At 35.5% G+C, this 19,902-nt stretch overlaps 1 long non-coding RNA gene across 1 annotated transcript; it reads left to right on the plus strand.

The window, feature by feature from the left end:
- Window positions 1-17,647: 17,647 nt before the first annotated feature.
- On the plus strand, window positions 17,648-19,071 carry LOC126600058 (uncharacterized). The gene is made up of 4 exons (XR_007615341.1): window positions 17,648-17,676; window positions 17,760-17,857; window positions 18,214-18,870; window positions 18,984-19,071. It is a non-coding gene; the product is annotated as an uncharacterized LOC126600058 (long non-coding RNA).
- The last annotated feature ends 831 nt before the right edge of the window (window positions 19,072-19,902 follow it).

Below are 19,902 nucleotides of genomic sequence, written 5' to 3' on the forward strand. Positions count from 1 at the left end.
GAGAGTCAAATGTAAAAACATTACCTACGATTAAAAAAACATACTATTAAACTAGGAGTGTGTTATTTACACACCTCATTTTATTTCTTACAAACTCTTTTAAATTTCGATTATCGAATAGAATGAATTTAAGCATATCAAAAAATAAAAATTAACAAGAAACTTATGAAAAGTAAAAGACGTGTTAAGATTAAAAACCGACAATATCAGTGATATATTTTCAGCAAGTTTGTTTCTGGCTTTTAGTAATTTCGTATAGATGTTGAATGATTGATGTGAATACCATTCAATATCCATCGAAGCTGTGTGAAAGGCCCACGGACTTGGATTGTCTGCCCTCCTAGTTGTGGTGCCTTTCCATGCCACCCTATTTTGTGCGGTCACGGTTAAGCCACGTCAATATTTTATATTTTTATTATTTTTTGTCTTATTATCTTATTAAAAAATTAATATAAAATATTGACGTGGCTTAACCGTGACCGCACAAAATAGAAGGGCATGGAAGGGCACCATAACTAAGAGGGCAGACAATCCAAGTCCAAGGCCCACACCCATTGAATTGTACAAAGTACAAACTTTGTGTCATTGGGTTTCAAACAAATGTCAGAAATCTGTCGATTTGGATCTATCCGAATTCAAATTGCGGAGATTTTTAGGAATTTTTACATTTTAGTCATTTATCATGCATCGTGCAATTCGAAATTATTTGATTTTTTTTATTTAAAATTAAATATAAATAGTACTTAACAAAAACTGACCGAACAATATACGATGAACGGCTAAGATGTGGATCTCTGGATCCGGAATGGATCTCTTCCTTTAAGTTGCACCTATTGCAGAGGTGGATGTGCCACCAATTGACACGGAACTGAATGTTGCCACATGGTGTCGCCGGATTGTACCATAATCCCAATAAGTTATTGGAAGTGGAATTGGATCCTCTTCGAGGCAAAGCCTCGGGATCCTGTTGGCCTACTAACACAGGTCGTTAGATTTTGATCTAACGATTACAATTATTATAACTTTAGGAGAGTCTTCTTGTTTGTAGCCGTTGGATCAAAATCTGACCCTTGTTATTAGATAAGGAAGATCCCAAGGCTTTGCCTTGGAGAGGATCCAATTCCATTGGAAGTGGACCTGGATGATGACTGACGGAGAAGAACATATTTCATGAGTATGCAACATTTGTGGTTAGCGGTTGGACTCCATTTTCCATGTGTCCAAAATTTGGATAATCACGAGAGATTTTTCAGTGTAAGCGATACATCGAGTAGTATATCATTTGTAATTATACAAATTGAGAATGTGTATGTTAAAAAGTTAGTAACTTCAAAAATAAAAATTTTCACTACTTATATAAAAACACGTAGTATATCACCTACGTTCCAACCACAATGAAAAGTTTCTTGATAACCACCAAACTTACCAAAATGGAATACCAATCAGATCTCTTAGCCGACAACAATAACTATTTTCTAAATATTTATGATGATTTTTTTTTTTCAGACATGATATTATATAGTGAGCGCCTAATGAGGTTAGATAGCTAGTTGTTAAAGAGAAATATAATCTACGAAGATGAAATTCGTATCATGATGCGTCAGTACAATTGCCTTCAATGATGGAGCCAAAATTTCATGGGATAAGGGGCCTCTCACAAATATAAAAGAAGAAGAAATAATGTATAGCAAAATTAGTCGTGAAATTTAGATGGTTCTCATCCTTTATGGATACTTTATTATTCAGTTAATCTCTTTCAAATGTACAGTCTAGTGAGTTGAGTAGCGTTTTAAGTTAAATTGTTTAGTTTTAAAGTTAAATTGTTTATGAAATAACTCCTAGCTTGTATAAAGGACTGCAAAACTAGTCATAAGGATTTATGCTTCATTTTCTCTTATAATTTCTTTTAATGAGAATATTGACTTTACTCTCTTCAAAATCATTCTTCACCTCTTCCTTCACACTTTTTGTTTATTTTATTTGGTGTTGAATTGTTACCGTAAAATATTGTAGTCACTATCACTTTTTGATCCATGTACACAGTTAACACGAAGTTTTGAATTCAGTTATCACTTTTGGTACAGGGTTGAAGCGGGAAGCCATGAAAGATGTCGAGTTGCATTAGAATCGAGTTTAATCAGTACGACACTTTGGGTTTAATAGGTGCAATGATGTGGCTTTCAAATGTTCAAATGATGTGGAAGCGACATGATTTTATCCTCTTTTTTTTGTTTTGTTTAATAATTTCCAGGAATTGTTTTGGAGTTTGGTTTGATTTCTCTCTATAGGAGAGTTCAATAGTTTGATTGCTCTCTATAGGAGAGTGCTGGTTTTAATTTTCGTTTGGTGGCTATCTTTTTGGATCTATGTGTGAAGGGTGAAGCTATTTTCATTTGCTGGATCTACTTCATTTAGTGTTCTGGGATCATGGTGGTGATTAGGTGATGCGATCAACCCATGGGCTTCGTACGCCTGGTCCCAATTTATGGTTTGACATTTTGTTCTCACATGATCTCCCCCTGACACAAAGTTCAACAATTTTACTGATCGTAATCATGCGGTTCCTGATGAGGTCGGACGAGCACTAAAGTCTACTAATTGTTTTGTGATTAGTGTTGCTTTATTGTAATATTTTTAGGCCAAGTTTGTAAGGACCTTTTTGTGGCCGAATTCTTCCTGATATATATCTGTAATGTCCTTTTATCAACGAATGAAATATCATACTCTTCTTCAAAAACCTTGCATAATTCTTTAATCTGAAGATTGTAGTTTTCTAATTACAAACAAATAAATTTCACTATTCAACCACAATTCAGGAAGACAAAAGTGTTTCTCTGTATTCCAATTTTAACTGATGTCCCCGAAGGGACAAGACAAAAGTGTTTTTACACGTTTTCACTTTAAAATTTATTTATTAATTTGACAAAATCTACATTAAAACATAGCAATGTACAATTCAAATATAATCACAAACCAAATCAAAATACATAATATTATCACATTTTTTGTTTCATTGAAAAAAAAAGTACTTAATAAAGTACGGTAAGATCAACATTGCACAGTAAATATTAAGAACAAAAATTCCAACCTTAGTTAAAACACACATCCACTAATCGCAATCATTAGGGAACAAAGCAAGTTTTTGACCAAAAAAAGAAAAGAAAAACTAATGAAAAATGTTTGAAAACTTTGAGTTTTAACGATAAAGACAAAATAAAGGATAAAGTGAATAGTACCAGAATTGACTTTTTAGTATAAAAATGTGGTTTTTCATTAAAATAAACAATACTGAGATTTTTTCATTAAAGTTCTCAGTAAAAAAAAAGGAACAAAGCAAGTAAAAAAACCTTAAATAAGCATGTGATGTGTCTAACAGCGTAAGTAAAGCCACGCAAGTTGAGATTTGACTTAGTTTTCTATAAGCATTGTTGTTAATTAATTAAACCATCATTAAAATAACCAAATCGGTGAATGGGTTTGAGTTTTGGAAATCTACAGGCAGTTTAATTAATTTGCTTAAGAAAGGTACAAAAAATTGAGGATGAGATACGTGGAGAAGTGGTTATGACTGGTTGTCTCTATATCACAGTAGTAGAGAAGAGTGTGGCTTTTACATTCCGATGTGAGGTTCGAATCTCATCGATTTTTTAATTTAACATCTAATCTAACAAACAGATTGTTTGACAAGAAAAAAAAAGAAAAAAAAAGAAAAAAAAAGGGCCATCCCCCTGCCAACGAGGATAAGGGTGTCAACTAGTGGAAAGCAGGGAAAGGGTTTGTGTCCCAGATAACCATATTGTCGGGTTTTGTAGCATAAAAGTTAAGAAAATGTTCTAGAACAAATCTAACGGGGAAGGATGGGTATATGGAGGGTTGTGGTGTCCACGGATCATTTTTACTCTCACAGACCTCATTCAATTTATTATCCACTGATCGAACAAATTGAAAAAAAATCAATGATGAAATTTAATAAGGTTGTGTGGAAGGTAAAAAGAGACGAGTGAATAGTACTACCATATATAGATAGAGACTTAATTCATAGCATCCATTTCTTTTAGTTATGTGAGCAAGTTACATAAAACAAATTTATAGCATTCTGAGCCAGTATAATGTTATGTGTTAAAATTTTTGACATGTTATTGTTTTATTGTGATGGAAAGTCACGATGACAGATGAATGAACTCATTGGACTTGATATTATAGACGAAGAATAAATGAATGTAATTTAGTGTTCTGATATTAACACTTGATATCAAATTTACAATGTATAGCCACACACTAATTGATCACATGCTGACTCGAATAACAGTTGTATTAATTCATTTTCTTCTTTGAGTTTGAATTACTTTATAGTATGTAAATACGTGCGCTTCACTTAGGTCGAAAATTGATTTTATTTTATTTTTAACTTGTTATATAGGTAGAAAAGCAAAAGAATATCAACTAGCGAAGATATACATCCCATATACACTTAAATTTGAATCTTATTGTTATTAGTATAACAATAAATGTACTAAGAGTGGTGAATTTGCGCTAATGTAACAAAATGGACTCGCGATAATAATTTATAATTGAATTTGTTATCTACGAAAGTTAAATGTAATAACGTTTACGTACAAATATAATATATAATATTCAGTGCATAATTCAAATTCTCTTTAAAAATGTATAAAATTAGTTTAAATTAAAATATCGGCGACATATTTTCACCAAATTTATTTCTTATTTTCTGTAATTTTCGATAGATGTGAATAACGATTTAAGCACATCCAATAAAAGTCAAGACATTGAAGAATGTTTAGTCTGATACTACCTCTATTCGTTCTGTTTGAAGAAAACAAGGATTCTCAAAGAATCAATCTTTCATCCATCGAAACTGTGTGACCATCTGTCAGAGAAAAAAGAATGAATGGATCTTGTAGGATTCTCAAGAAATTCTTTGATTTCTTCCGGAAGCAGATGCTTATTCATCTGCTTCTCACGTTCCGTGAATAGTCAGGACATTGAAGAATATCTAGAAAGGCATTTAGGGAATCGGTCTGATTCGTTCCGTTTGAAGAAAAGAATGATGTGATTAGTTTTCAAACGAAGGTTAGTAATCTGTCAACTGTGAACATTCTTTTTTTTTTTAAATTTCTTTTTAAAGAAACGATAGATAATTTCATTGAAGGTTAAACCGACAAAAGAATACAAGTCAGGATAATTAGGGTAGTTAGCTTCCGCATTAAGCAAGTCTAAAATTAGACTAGGAGTAGACTCAACCCAGGTACAAGTATGAGTGATATTTAAGCTGGTACGAGCCAAACGGTGAGCAGCTTCATTAACTTGGCGGCGAACATGGGGAAGGGAAACTTCAGTGATTGATGGAAGCAAGGCCTTAATGTCCACTATAAGTTGTAGCCATTGCTGAGGTGGATGTGCAAGCAATTGACACGAGATTAAGTTCTGACAAATGGTGCCACATGGCCTCCATGGATTGGACCGTACGGTTATCGGAAGTGCGGTCTGGATGATGACCAAGGGAGTAGGGACTGACGGAGACGGATATATTCCTGACTACACATGATGTGTGTCCAAGTTCGGATAAGTACCCAATCTGGCATGGAATACCAACAAGATAATCAGATCTTTCAGCCGACAAAAATGGGGGCAGATTGTCTGCCTTCTGTTTGGATGTCCTTTTCATCTCTCATATTTATACGGTCACGGTTAAGTCATGTTAATATTTTATATTGTTATTATTTTTTATTTTATTATCTTTATAAAAAAATTAATATAAAATGTTAACGTGACTTAACCGTGACGGTACAAAATAAAAAGGGATGAGAAGAACATCCAAATAGAAAGGCAGACAATCTACCTCCAATAAAAATAGCTATTTTGTAAATAATTATGATAATTTTTTTAATAGAGCGTACGCGTAAGTGAGTTCGATATGAGTAAAATATACAGAAATAAAACTTACAGGAGGATGTACAGAGCTAGAATTTCATGTGATTAGGAGGCCCCTTACAAGTATAAAAGAAGAGGAATAAAAATAACGAATAGCATAGTCAGTTGTGAAACAATCGAGGATGACAAGGTATGTTAAGAAGACTGTTTTTTTTTTTTAACAAACAATATTATCTACATTTAGTCTTACAATGAGTCAGTAATAATGTGATTCAAATTCACATTTGGTGATAATCGAATTTATGATTCATCACTTACAAGTAAAAAAAATACTATTAAACCGTATTATTAAGTTGTGAGAAGACTAGTTGTTTAAAAAGAGGGACATGACATCCTGCTAATAAGGAAGATAAGGGTTAACTACGTGCGGAAACCAGGGCAAGGGTTCGCGCCCCAGGTAACCATAAGGAAAGAAAAGGTTCTAGAACAAATCCTACGTGGCAGGATGGGATGTATATATGGATAAATATGAGGGATGGGGATTCTGTTTCTCCATTTTTATTTCCTCCCTCTCATAGTTTTTTTTTTTTCTTTTTTCCCTACAAAAATGAAAAAATAACATGAAATCTTAAACGTTTAAATAAAAAGAGAGGAAAGAAACGGAAAAAAAGGAAGAAAAAAATAAAGAAAGAAAAAAAGAGAGAATCCTTGTCCAAATTAACAACTTAGATTGGGAATATTAATTCTTACCGTCCATCTTTTGATGATTTAGTGGTGAACAAGTTATATAAAAACGAATTTATAGCTTTATGATCCAATAGTACACTATTATGTGTTAAACTTTTTACACATATTATTGTTTTGTTGAAACTGGACACTACGCAGGTAGATAAATGAATGTGCTCGACTTGAAAACATAGACGGAGAATGAATCAGCATCTTTTTAGTATTCTGTTATCAACTCTTGATATAAAATCTGAAATGTATAACTATACACTCTTTGATTATATTGTGACTTGAATGAAAGTTGTGTTAATTTATCTAAGAAATAAAAAATAAGGCGTCTATATCAAACTCCTCTAATTAAAATCAATCACATTTAAAAATCTTTTATTTCATGTCACTTAATTCTACGATCTAGTAGTCATCTTCAATTATAAGTGATAGGTCTTAAGTTTGATTATCGTCAAAGATAAATTTAAACCACGTTATTGCTAGCATATTGTGAGGTTTAATTCACCCCTTCATTGTTTTAGTATAAATAATATCATTTCTTCAAGAAAAAATTTATTTCAGTAAAAAAAATACTTAATAAACTACCGTACAATCGACCATTCATGGTGAAATCCGAACTTAAATATTAAGAGAGCAAATATTCCAATCTCAATTAAAATAAACACATCAACTAATCGCAAATCATTAGGGAACGATGCAAATAAAAAAATCCTTAAATAAGCATGTGATGTGTCTAACAACGTAAGTAAAGCCTCACAAGTTGAGATTTGACTTAGATTTATATAAGCATTATCATTAATTATAAATCACCATTAAATTAACCAAATCGGTGGATAGCTTTGAGTTTGGGAAATCTACTGGCAGTAATTAACTTGCTTACAAAAGGTATGACAATAGAGGACGAGGTACGTTGAGAACAGGTTATGACTGGTGGTTTAAAAAGAGGGACATCCTGCTAATAAGGATAACGGTTCACTACGACGTCGTTTGGCGGATGGAATTAGATAGGTTGTGATCAATTAAAATTGATAGAGTTTAGTCTCTTGTTTATTGTGTCAAAAGGCAAGATGAGCAAGATTGGATATGATGAGTTTGAGTCCCTACTTGCTCATATTTTTTAATTATAATTTCTTTTCAGCTATTCTTCATATTGGGCATGTGCAAGGTAACCATTCTGACACTTTTTAGCTACACTATTTTTTTTCTTGTTTGAAATATATGTAGATAATTAATTTCATTCTATTTGAAAACCATTTAGTTTTCCATATATCAGAAGGAAAATTATGCTTCTGAATAGTCCTACAAGGCTGACAGACAACAAGACTAAAGAAAAGGGCGGAAAATTATGTCACTTAGTACTACAGTCTAGTGTATTCCTCTTCACTTGTAAGTAAGAGGTCTTAGGTTCAATTCTCATCAAAGGTAAATTTAAACCGCTTTATTGCTAGCCCTTTGAGGCTAAGCCCAACCCCTCCTCCTTAGGATATGTAATATCGTTCCCATTGATCACCATTAGATTAATTCAGTTTAATCATTTTTAAAACATAAATCTTGAAATTTTAACTAATCTGATGACAATCAAACGGGAAAAGGAGGGGGTGAGAACGATTTAGTAAATCAATATACATTGGAACTGGAACTTCCATTTACTTGAAAGGAGACTTGTTTGGCAAGTGAGGATCTTTTCCAAATTCTCTTTGTAAGGATCCTTACATTCTATCCGTTCATCGTATATTGTGCAGTCATATATTATTAGGTATTGTTTGTATTTAATTTTGAATAAAAAATTTAAAATAATTTATAACCACATGATGTACAGTAAACGAATAAGATATAAAGATACCTAAAATTCTTACAAAGAAAATCCGAGTAAGATCCAAATCCTTGCTGCAACTTGAAAAAATAAGGTAGTAAGGCCCCCCCCCCCCTCCCCCCAACCCATTGTATTCTACAAAGTAGAAACTCTGTCATTCGAAATAAAAGTCAGTAATATTCTAAAAACATATAAGTTGCAGCCATTGCTGAGGTGGATGTGCCAGCAATTCACACGTAATTGAGTTTTGACACATGGTGCCACATGGTCTCGCTGGATTGGACCGTAAGCTCAATCGCTTATTGCAACATGGTGCCACATGGTCTGGCTGAGAAGAATATATTTCACGCGTACACATGTGGTTAGCAGCTGGAACTCATTTTCCATGTGTCCAAAAGGGACAACTAGTGGGATAACGATTATCCACATTTTTCCAACGCGGAGAGATTATGAGAAATTTCACATGCTCGTGATCACAGTTAAGCAAACTTATTAGTTCGGAGTGTCAAACTAAAAACGTCTCACAGTCAAACATACTCACCAAATAATTAATTGTTCAACAGAAAGAAAATCGTAAAAAAAAATATGAAACTTGTGCATAAGTATAATTGCGTTTAGTGATTGAGCTACAATTTCACATTAAGGATGCGATAAAGCTACACTTTCACATCATGGTGGTTATTAGGTGATGCGATCGACCCATGGGCCTCGTACGGCTGGTCCCAATTTATAGTTTGACATTTTGTTCTCACATGATCTCCCTCTAACACGAAGTTCAACAATTTTATTGATTGTAATCATGCAATTCTCAATGAGCTCAGACAAGCGCTAAAGTCTACTCATTGTTTTGCGATTAGTGATGCTTTATTGTAATATTTTTAGGCCAAGTTTGCAAGGACCTTTTTGGGACCAAATTATTTAATGATAAGGACAAGAAATAAAAAAGAAAAAAAAAAACAATCCAACCCAACCGTGTGTAAGCATGCGCCAACCAATTCAATTATCAAATCAAGCCTCTGCTATGACTATGAGCTGATAGAACTAATAAGAAGACTAATGCAGTGCAAAATAAGTTGGGAGTAGTACAATGAATGATGAGATGGAATGGATGGAAGAAATAAATTATTTTTAAAATGATGAGATGGAATGGATTGATGAAATAAATTATTTTTAAAACATTTCATTGGCGAGGAAAACGTGAGAGTGAAGCTTCAATGATTTTTTTTCTTTTAGAGAGGGAGAGAGAGAAATCTATTTGCGTACAGAAAGAAAGAAAAGAAAAGTAGTAATTTTCAATAGAAAATCAACAGGAAAAGGTTCAAAGAAGTAGTGGCAGCACCCAAATTACTTTTAAATATTTCATCAGGAAGGAAAAGGTTCAGAGAGAGAGAGAGAGAGAGTGTGTGTGTGTGTGTGTGTAAGGAAGAGATTGTGAGGGTAGAGCCAACCAAATCCTTTCAAACTGATATCAACAAACTCCAAAAAAATTTAAAAAGAGAGATAAATTTAAGATAAAAAAAAAATATATTGCTGACAGTAATTTGTAAGGAAATAGTTTAAAAAATAGTGATAGTGCTAGTGTTCGATTTTAAGAAATAGTCAGTGTTTAGTTTACGAAATAATTAGTTTTTTGTTTAAGAAATAGTTAGTGCTTAGTTTACGAAATAGTTAGTTTTTTGTTTAAGAAATAGTCAGTGCTTAGTTTACGAAATAGTGATAGTACTATTACTTGATTTAATATATAGTCTATTGTGTTCGGTTTAAGAAATATTCAGTGTTTAGTTTACGAAATAGTAATAGTATTAGCGTTCAGTTTAAGAAACAGTCAGTGTTCAGTTTACGAAATAGTCAGTGTTTAGTTCAAGAAGTAATGATAGTATTAGTTTTCCATTTAAGATATAGTTAGTGTTTAGTTTAAGAAATATTGTTCAGTTTAAGAAGTAGTTAATATTCAGTTTAAAAAATAGTGTTCGGTTTAAGAAGTAGTCAATGTTCAATTTAAGAAGAAATATATTGCTGACAGTAATTTGTAAGGAAATAGTTTAAAAAATAGTGATAGTGCTAGTGTTCGATTTTAAGAAATAGTCAATGTTTAGTTTACGAAATATTTAGTTTTTTGTTTAAGAAATAGTTAGTGTTTAGTTTACGAAATAGTTAGTTTTTTGTTGAAGAAATAGTCAGTGCTTAGTTTACGAAACAGTGATAATACTAGTGTTTGGTTTGAAAAATAGACAGTTCTTAGTTTACGAAATAGTGATAGTACTATTACTTTGTTTAATATAGAGTCTATTGTGTTCGGTTTAAGAAATAGTTAGTGTTTAGTTTACGAAATAGTAATAGTACTAGCGTTCAGTTTAAGAAACAGTCAGTGTTCAGTTTACGAAATAGTCAGTGTTTAGTTCAAGAAGTAGTGATAGTATTCGTGTTCCGTTTAAGATATAGTTAGTGTTTAATTTAAGAAATACTGTTCAGTTTAAGAAGTAGTCAATGTTCAGTTTAAAAATAGTGTTCGGTTTAAGAAGTAGTCAATGTTCAATTTAAGAAATAGTGTTCAGTTTAAGAAGTAGTCAATGTTATGTTTAAGAAATAGTCACGGTATTAATGTTCATAAAACTAAATAATGAAAATTTTCTTTATTTTTGATTTTGTAATATTATTACTGAGTTTGTTCTTAAACAATTGAAAGAATAGTCAAATAATAAAATAATAAAATAAAAAAATAAAATGTTTATGGAGTGAGGTGAAAGGAGAGAGAAGAGTAGGGAGAGGTGAAAAATAAAAAAAAATAAAAAAAAAATAAAAAGTTGATGTGGATGGGTGAGGTGAGATGAGAGAAAAAAATGGATGGGAATATATGAAAGAGGAAGAGAGAGAAAGAGGTTGAATGATTAAGTAAGGAAGAAAGTGTGTTGTGTGTGATGTGATGCGCAGGACCGCGCGTTAGTATATGTTTTTTTTTTGTTTTTTTTGTTTTGTTGTTATGTAAAATTTTTGTTCTTTTCATTAAAATTTGAATCCTTTTTAAACCTTTTTTATTAAATAAAGTTAGTAGTTGATTTTTGGTTAATTAAAAGTTTTGAGAAGTCCTTTTTATTAAAGTTCTTAAAAAAAAAAAGGAAAAAAGCAAGTAAAAAAAAACCCTTAAATAAGCATGTGATGTGTCTAACAACGTAAGTAAAGCCACGCAAGTTGAGATTTGACTTGGTTTTCTGTAAGTATTGTTGTTAATTAATTAAACCATCATTAAAATAACCAAATCGGTGGATGGGTTTGAGTTTTGGAAATCTACTGGCAGTTTAATTAATTTCCTTAAGAAAGGTACAAAAAGTTGAGGATGAGACACGTTGAGAATAAATGATGTTATTGAGTGTTCAGATATTAATACTTTTGATATCAAATTTACAATGTATAGCCGTACACTTCTTGATAACATGGTGACTCGAACAACAGTTGTGTTAATTCATATTTTCTTCTTCGAGTTTGAATTACTTTCTAGTATGTAATGTATGCACTTACGTCGAAAATCGATTTTATTTTATTTTTAACTTGCTATATATGTAGAAAAGAAAAAGAATATCTACTAGTGCAGGTACACTGTATACACTTTAAATTTGAATCTTATTGTTATTAGTATAGCGATATATGAAATAAGAGTGGTGAATTTGCTCTAATCTAACAAAATAGACTAGCAATAATAATTTATAATTGAATTTATTATCTACGAAAAAAACGCTTATGTATAAATATAATATATAATATTAAGTGCCTAATTCAAACTCTCTTTAAAAATGTATAAAATTAGTTTAAACTAGAATATCGGTGACATATTTTCATCAAATTTATTTTGTACTATATGTAATTTTCGATAGAAGTGAATGACGATTCAAACACAACCATGAAATTCGGGACATTAAAGAATATTTAGAAAAGCATTTAGAGAATCAATCTAGGAGCTCGTTTGGATGTGTTTTTAAAATGACTGAAAACGTTTTTGATGAAAATATTTTTAGAAACAATCCTTAGTAAAAATATTAGTAATTCCTGCAAAAGCACTTAAAGTGCTCCCTAGAAGAAGTACAAAACTGATGCTTCTTGTAAAAAGTATTTTTGTGCTTCTTCCAAGAAGCACTTTAAATGCTTTTGGAACCCAAAAACATTTATTTTAAAAACGTTTTCAGTCATTTTAAAAGCACATCCAAACGAGTTTTAATTCTATCTCTGTTCGTTTAAAGAAAAGAAGGATTCTCAAAGAATCAATCTTTCATCCATCGAAACTGTGTGAAAGCCCCCCCATTGAATTGCACTAAGTACAAACTGTGTGTGTGATTGGTTTTCAAATGAAGGTCAGTAATCTGTCAACTGTGAACATTCTAAAGGAAGAGGATCTTTTCCGGATCTACTTCGTGAGGATTATAGGTGTGGAGCTAAAAATAATCACAAGGCGACACGTGGATTTTTGGGTGAAGATGACAAATTTACCCTCAAGGCATACCGGGTCTCCTACACGCGAGCAGTGAAGAATCATCCATCAACCAAATCAGGAGTACCCAAAATAGGTAACAAGTTCAAATTTGTCTCATCCATCCTCATTCCATAACCTCCAAAAACCTCTCAAAACATTTCTTTTATTATGATAATTAGCTAATTAATATATTTATACCTAATTAATATATTAATTGCTAATTGAATCACCAAATAACACCCCAAAACACACTTAAAGGCCGGCCACACCCCATTCCCTATATATATGACCCTATTTCTTCTAAAAAGCTAAGTTCCATACTCTTGCAAAACTCCCAAAAACTCTCCAAATACTTTTCTCTCTAAATTCTAACTTTGACATCGGAGGTTCTTCGGCCAAAGCCCCCCCATTCATCGTGGCGCGTGAGGCTCTTGGCCTTGACCCGAAGGTGTTAATTGTTTTGTAGGTGCAATTTTGTCCAAGAAGAAGAAGGCGAAAATTTGCATCCAAAAATTTGTGCTTTCATTGAGAGTTGAAATCCATACTCGTATAAGACTCTCGCATAAAAAAGTTTTTTCTCTATTTTCTAGTCCATTTGAATATTTTTCATACGTTCTTATTATTAGAATTTGTTGATGCACAAAATCAGCGAAGACTTTGGTACAACAGAAAGTGTCAGGTTTTATGACCTTCGCTTGGTTGCTTCGGTCACTAGTGAGGATAAGTACGTAAATGAATAGAGACAGAGAAGCAAACACAGGATGTACGTGGTTCACCCAGATTGGCTACGTCCACGGAGTAGAGGAGTTCTTATTAGTAGTGAAGGGCTTACACAAGTACAAAGGATCAAGCTCTCAATTTAGTGAGTTCTTGTGAATGATTTCACACAAAATGGCATTAGGCAATATTGTGGGGGAATGACCCCTATTTATAGAAAAACTTGTAGCTTTGTCACATTGACATGTGTCATGTTATGATTGGTTCTTGATGTTGACACGTGCTGCGCTCTGATTGGCTTCTAATCTTGACACGTGTCGAGTAGTGATTGGCCTCCTGGTCGGAGGGGAACTCTTCTGGGTCCTTGACAGTATAGCGTTGGCCGGTGCTCGGTAGTTTCGGGATTGGTCAAGTATGGTACAAACAGTGCTCCCCTAAGTTCCCGAGTGAGGGAAACTCCTCGGTTGGGGACTTGCAAGATCCAATCCCTTGAGTAATCACGAAACTTCTAAGTACCGAAGTGTGGTCTGATCTTCATCTGCCCTTCTCTGGAAGTACCTTTCCTCCATCCGGGAATGGTGTACTTAGCTGATGTTGACGCACAAGGTAATGTATCAATTTCACTTGAAGCTTAGTTGTAGTTTCGGGCTTAGTCAAGTGTGATACAAACCCTATAGTAGGAGTCCCCCAAGTCGCCGAGCTAGGAGATCTGCCGAAAGAGGTGACAGACAAGGTAAGCAGTCAAACTTCCAAGTAAGCAACCCAGGATCAGAGGTTTGACGTCGGCTTCCGGTTGATTGTTCTCATTCTCCTTGTCTCTCATTCAACTGCCAGGATAAGGAGAAGCAAATGGATAAGAGATGATATGAGATACTTTTGCTTTTGAAGAAGTAACTTTCCACAGGCTTATTCTTGAACTGTGCTGGAGGGTTTTCTGGTGCCCTTCAGAGTATAAGGCCGACTCAAAAATTTGAGGGTCAAAACAAGTCCATCAAATCTAGAGTACGTTCGACCTTGATGATATGGGATACTTTTGCTGTTGACGGAATAATGAATGTGGTATGGAAAGGTGTCGTGCTGTAGTGATCTGTTTCAGCTCACCGTTGAACCTTCTACTTCAATCTTTTGCATGGCAGAAGTGGTGTGCAACCTTTGCATTTAAATGGTCCTTCAGAACATTCCTTCATAGTGACTCATCCACGCTTGGCAGCTTCAGTGTAAAGAGCCAATATCTGATCAACTGTCATGAGGTATTTGCCGGTGGAATTCGTGACCTTGACAGCAGTTGAGGATGAGTACTCGAGAGCAATGCTAAGTAAGCAACCAGGCAAAGGCTCCAGGCAGTCAGTTCCAAATTGGAGGTTTGATTTCAGGTTCCGACTGACTGCTCTCTTTCTCCTTGTCCTGCAGGTGTGGACAAGGACAAAGACAAAGACAGGGAGAAAGCATGATATGGGATACTCTTGCTTTCGACCCTGATGATATGAGATACTCTTGTTCTTGGTGTGGCTTATTTGCTGAGGTATTATCGGGGGGAAATAAAGCTGAGTATTTCGAGAGGTTATGTTGAGGGTGCCTTTTCGAATGTGAGAAAGGGTTGAGCATTTTTGCAGGTTTGCCTGTCCGTTGAGGAGGGAGGTCAATGTATATAGGGATTTCCCAATAACAAGTAGTAATGCTATTCCTTTACCCTTCTTGGTCACAGCAATGTAGTGGGAGCTGCCAGCTTCACGTGTTTTAATTTTGTCAGAGCACTTTGAAAAAGTGGTATGTGGTATCTGGAAAGCTGATATTACGTGTGGAGATTACAGACAAGCTTTATCTAAGGAAATCTGGCTCTCGAAGTTCTGAGAGTTGTGCCTCTTCGGTTTTCGAACAAGCAATCCCGTCGAGGATCTGACTCTCGAGATTCGGAAAGCGGTGCTACTCCGGTTTTTGAGAAAGTAATTATGTTGGGAGTCTTTTCTCGAATGTGAGTAAAGGTTGGTCGTTCTTGCCAACCTGTCTTGCCACAAAACACGGAGGTCGACACACATAGGGACTTTCCAGTTGTCAAGCAGTGGTGCTGTTCCTTTACCCTTATGGGTAATAGTAGGGTAGCTGGCACTTCGAAATTCTCGTGCCTAAACTTTGTCAGAGATCTTTGACAAAGTTATATGTGGTACCCGAGGAGTTGATGGTGCATATGGAGAGCGGTGATTGATCAGTAAGATTCACGTGCTTTCTACTTCACCAGAAATCTTCGACAGATTGCCCGTAATTTCCGCAAAGCTGATTGTGCATGTGACAGGTGCTGACGAGGCTGCAAAAGCAGGTGCTTCTTCGATTTCTGAGATCGGCCCTCGTGGTCTCTGAGCAGCCCAGCTTTTGAGAAAGCATTCGCCTCTTCGATTTCTGAGATCGGCCCTCGTGGTCTCTGAGCAGCCCAGCTTTTGAGAAAGCAAACGCCTCTTCGATTTCTGAAGCTCCGTCGAGTGCAGATTTTTATAGAGGCTGGCATTAAGTTCCACAGCACACTTGAATCTCTACCAGTAGAAGCTCATTTCTTGCACTTCTAAGATCTTGATTTGTCTGACCTCTTCCTTCTTCAACACATTTGAAAATGTCTGGACCCTCCGACCGTCGTTTTGACTTGAACCTTGGAGAAGAGAAAGCCACGCCTTCTCCAGACAACATATGGCGCCCATCCTTCATATCCCCTACTGGTCCTCTTACCGTTGGGGATTCTGTGATGAAGAATGATATGACCGCTGCAGTGGTGGCCAAGAACCTTCTCACTCCCAAAGATAACAGACTACTTTCCAAACGGTCTGATGAGTTGGCTGTTAAGGACTCTCTGGCTCTTAGTGTTCAGTGTGCAGGTTCTGTGTCTAATATGGCCCAACGCCTATTTGCTAGAACCCGCCAAGTTGAATCATTGGCTGCTGAAGTGATGAGTCTCAAACAGGAGATTAGAGGGCTCAAGCATGAGAATAAGCAGTTGCACCGGCTCGCCCATGACTATGCTACAAACATGAAGAGGAAGCTTGACCAGATGAAGGAATCTGATGGTAAGGTTTTACTTGATCATCAGCGGTTTGTGGGTTTGTTCCAAAGGCATTTATTGCCTTCGTCCTCTGGGGCTGTACCTGGTAATGAAGCTTCAAATGATGAACCTCCAATGCCTCCTCCTTCTGGGGTTTTGTCAAGTACTGAGGCTCCGGATAACCACCCTCCGGTGCTTTCTCTTTCTGGGGCTCTACCGACTGCTGAGACTTCCCCTAAGCAACCTTTGTGAAGGCTCCCTTTTGTTTGTTTATTTTGACTCATGTATATGTACATATTTGTGGCTTATCGAAAATATTAATAAATAAGCTTTGCTTCATTTCAACATATTGTGTTAAATACACCAAAGCCTTCTTCATAAAGTTCTTTGAATTTTTGCTTTTGTTGAAACCTGTATTGTTGAAGCTTTGTGAGTGAAGCATGTAGTTTGAGGTAGTGTTCCCTTAATTTCCCGAGTGAGGAAAACTTCTCGGTTGGAGACTTGAAAAATCCAAGTCACTGAGTAGTCACGAACTTTTGAGTACCAAGGCGTAGTAGCATATGGTGGGAGTCCCCCAAGTCTCTAGTCGAGGGAGTTGACGAATGAGGTGTCTTGCTAATAGTCCATGTCGTAAGTACCAAAACTTCATTCTTTTGTTTTCTAAGTGGTAGCCCCGGACTTTTTCTTCATAGATTTTGTTGATGAAGGTTGCTAGGCCCGAATAAGTGGAATTGCAGAAGGTGTAACCGTTGGTGCATTAACATCATAATGGAAGCATCACAATGATGGAAGCATCACAATGATGAAAGCATCATAATGATGAAAACACCATAATGATGAAACATCATAATGATGTTTCTTTGGTGGAATTGTTTTTCATTTCCCCTAACAACCGGAATTGTTTTTCAACATAACACCATCATCTGTAGGTCGAATCACAAAGTTGTCTTCATGAAAGTTGTTCGTTAATTCCTTAACTACAACATATCCAAATTGGAGAGCCATCGGAGCAGTACAACTCCAGAAATCCAGGTATGATGAGTGACTGTTTATCATTTGTCTGTCAACCCGTCAGATTTGTTGTGAGCTTTGAAACTCTATTTTCTCTTGCTCAGATCAGCATGCTTTCTTCATTGAAGTTGTTCCTCAGCTTGTGAACTACAACATATCCAAATTTGAGATCCTTCGGAGCTGTATAACTCAAGAAACTCAGGTATGATGAATGACTGGTTATTATTTTTCTGTCAACCCGTCAGATTTGTTGTGAGCTTCGAAACTCCATTTTCTCTTGTTCAGATCGGTATGATTTCTTCATTGAAGTTGTTCCTCAGCTTGTGAACTACAACATATCCAAATTTTAGATCCCTCGGAGCTGTATAACTCAAGAAATTCAGGTATGATGAATGACTGGTTATTATTTGTCTGTCAACCCGTCAGATTTGTTGTGAGCTTCGAAACTCCATTTTCTCTTGTTCAGATCGGTATGCTTTCTTCATTGAAGTTGTTCCTCATCGACTCTTTCATAACATATCAAAAATTCAGGATGAACTAACGGTTAAATATTTCCAGATCTTCGAAACATCACAACAGCTTCGAAATCTGCAAGAAGCCGACTATCATGTTTGGAGCTTCAACACTTTAATTTCCGTCGCTCAAACAGAAATGGTTCCTTCTTGAAATTTGTTCATATGCTCAAGAACTATAGGGTGTCCAAAATTCAGCTCCATTGGAGAAGAGCAGAGGTTGCAGAAATTTGATAGATGAAAGGAGGCGGAAGAGGGAGAGAGAGAAAAAGTCTCTTGGGTTGGATTTCTATTTTGGGGCAGATTCCAATTTTTGTAGCACCTTCATTATTGATGAATTGCTTGTACTTTTGTCCATTATGAAATTTGGGACTTTGGCTTGTTGTTGGATCTATTATAATATGTTTGGGAACATATATAAGTGAATAAATAAGAAGGAAAATTTTGGGCCCTTGTGGGTGTAAAACAAAAAATGTTTATGTTTACCCAAGTGTTTTTGTACAAGTTCAAGGGCATCTTGGGTTTTGTGAACAAAATTTGTTTATTTGGAGCAAGGTTTTGTGTTGAAGCTTTGTAGGTGAAGCTTTGGTGTTGAAGCTTTGTGGGTGAAGCTTTGGAGGTGAAGCTTTTCGGGTGAAGCTTGTTGGGTGAAGCTTTTTAGGTGAAGCTTTGTGGGTGAAGCTTTTTAGGTGAAGCTTTTCGGGTGAAGCTTTTTGGGTGAAGCTTTTTAGGTGAAGCTTTTCGGGTGAAGCTTTTTGGGTGAAGCTTTTTTAGGTGAAGCTTTGATGGTGAAGCTTTTTGGGTGAAGCTTTTTAGGTGAAGCTTTTTGGGTGAAGCTTTTTTAGGTGAAGCTTTGATGGTGAAGCTTTTTGGGTGAAGCTTTTTAGGTGAAGCTTTTTGGGTGAAGCTTTTTAGGTGAAGCTTTGATGGTGAAGCTTTTTGGGTGAAGCTTTTTAGGTGAAGCTTTGTGGGTGAAGCTTTGGAGGTGAAGCTTTTCGGGTGAAGCTTTTTGGATGAAGTTGTTTTTTTTTTTTTTTTTTTTTTTTTTTTTTTTTTTTTTTGGGCGCTTGACACGGTCTTCATTTGCTTGTTTTGTAGTGACTGTGGAAGACAGATTGCTTTCTGATTGAGAAGGGTTCCGGCATCGCTTGCTATGAATGTAAAAGAGTGAGGGCTGAGTTGGCTAAATTACCTCTTTATTGAATTCATTGCCAAATGGCCTTCATTACATAGGATGCCGAACGGCTATAGCTCAACACTTGTACATCGTGAGTCTATTTGTAGTAGTACTTCAAGTGATCAGCGTTCCATGGATGGCCAAGGGTCTTGCCATCGGAGCTTCTAAGTGTGTAAGAGCCAGGGCGACTGATGCCAATGACTTCATACGGTCCATCCCAGTTTGGACTAAGTGTGCCTTCACTCGGGACTCTGTCGCAGAGTAATCTTTTCTTTAAGACCCAGTCTCCTATTTTGAAAGAACGAGGCTTGACCCTAGAGTCATAATAGTTGGAGATGCGCTGCTTGTAGGCGACATTCCTCAAGTGAGCTTGGTTTCTGTGTTCCTCGACTAAATCCAAGTTGAGGGTGAGTTGTTTGTCATTTTCACTTTGAATGTAGTTCTGGACTCGGAATGTTGCTTGCTCGAGCTCAACAGGGACAACCGCCTCTGTGCCAAAGGCAAGTGAGAATGGAGTTTCTCTTGTTGAAGTCCGATATGACCAAAGAACTTGGGGTA

Source organism: Malus sylvestris, chromosome 14, assembly GCF_916048215.2.
Source record: "Malus sylvestris chromosome 14, drMalSylv7.2, whole genome shotgun sequence".
Classification (NCBI taxonomy): domain Eukaryota; kingdom Viridiplantae; phylum Streptophyta; class Magnoliopsida; order Rosales; family Rosaceae; genus Malus; species Malus sylvestris.